This window comes from Nannospalax galili, unplaced genomic scaffold, assembly GCF_000622305.1.
Source record: "Nannospalax galili isolate Female #2095 unplaced genomic scaffold, S.galili_v1.0 scaffold59, whole genome shotgun sequence".
NCBI lineage: Eukaryota > Metazoa > Chordata > Mammalia > Rodentia > Spalacidae > Nannospalax > Nannospalax galili.
Genome location: NW_008344412.1, coordinates 1,072,102 through 1,073,715, shown reverse-complemented (window position 1 = coordinate 1,073,715; position 1,614 = coordinate 1,072,102).

The following is a 1,614-nucleotide window of genomic DNA, read 5'->3' as shown; positions in this document are numbered from 1 at the left end:
AAAGAAAAAGAAAAAGGAAAAAAGATGAATGTGATTACATCTGTGTGGAATCTACAGAAAGAGAAGTGGGACTGGAGAGATGGCCCAGCGGTTAAAAGCACTGACTGCTGTGAGGGAGAAGTGGTCCCTTCAGAGCAGCGGCTCCCCTTTTTTCAAATTCATTTTATGTAATTTTATTCTAATTTATTGTTTGTCCAAGTTGTAGTTCATAACAGACCAACACCAGGAGGGAGAAAGGAAACAAGAATAAAAATGTTTAAAAATATACAACATTAGATCAAAGAGTGGAATGAATCTTCATGAGCTCATCACTTGGCTTCCACAAGTATCAACATTTGCTCCGTCTTACTCATATTCTCCAGCTTATTCCTCAGGATTTTGTTCCCAGCATCCACGTGGCAGCTAACAACCATCCTTTACTGTAGTTCCAGGGAATCCAATGTGCTTTTCTGGCCTCTGCAGGCATTGTAAACTGTGGTGTGCTTAGGTAGAGTCAGAAAGAACATGCACACACATAAAAAATAAAAATTAATTACTGTAGTTCCAGGGAATCCAATGTGCTTTTCTGGCCTCTGCAGGCATTGTACACTGTGGTGTGCTTAGGTAGAGTCAGAAAGAACACGCACACACATAAAAAATAAAAATTAATTGAAAAAAGAAAGAAAAAAAGTGACTCAAAGAGTAGGTAGAATTTGGATCTTTCACCATAGTGTACTCTTATTTGTGGGTAACACCCCAGATATTATTGAATGTATATAAAATGTTCTTTTCCTACACATACATATTTATGATAAAGTTTAGCTTAAATTGGGCACTGTAAGAGATTAATATCAATAACCAGTAAAACATTCTAGAAATATGTGACTGTAGGGGTCAGCGACACGGCTTACTGCCAAGCTGATGGCATGGATTCCATTCCTAGGCTGCACATGATGGAAAGAGAACTGACTCCTGCAAGTTGTCCTCTGGCTTCCACTCAAACACACATACATGAATACAAAAGTTAAAAAAATTCCAATTTAAATAATATGTGAATGTCGTTCGCCCTCCCTCCTCCCTTCTTCCTTCTCTCTCCTTACTCACCTAATGATGGTGAGGTGATGTACAGCTCAAAGCTTTCTGGCACATCACTTGCAGATCTATCAGAACACATTTTCTGTTTCTGGCTTACACATAAATATAATGAATATCTTTTCCAACTTAACTAAGCACTTACCATGTACTGTGGCTATCACTTTTGCAATGTGCAGTGTCATAGCAAAATTACCATGATTATTTTCCTTCATAATTTTAGATAGATTTGTTCTTACCATGGATTTTTTTTTTGAGACAGGGTCTTCCTGTAACCTCAGCTACCCTGTAACTCACTATATAGACCAGGCTGGCTATGATCTTGCAGAGATCTGCCTGCCTCTGCCTCTTGAGCTTTGGGATTAAAGGTGTGCACCACCAAGCCCAGCTTGAGATGTGTTCTTAGCATGGATCTTAATCTTAGCATACAATATTCTTTGTTTTCCTTATAAAACCCAAAACTTCCCAGCACTCTGGAGGCAGAGGCAGGCGGATCTTTGTGAGTTCAAGGCCAGCCTGGTCTACATAGTGAGTTCCAGGACA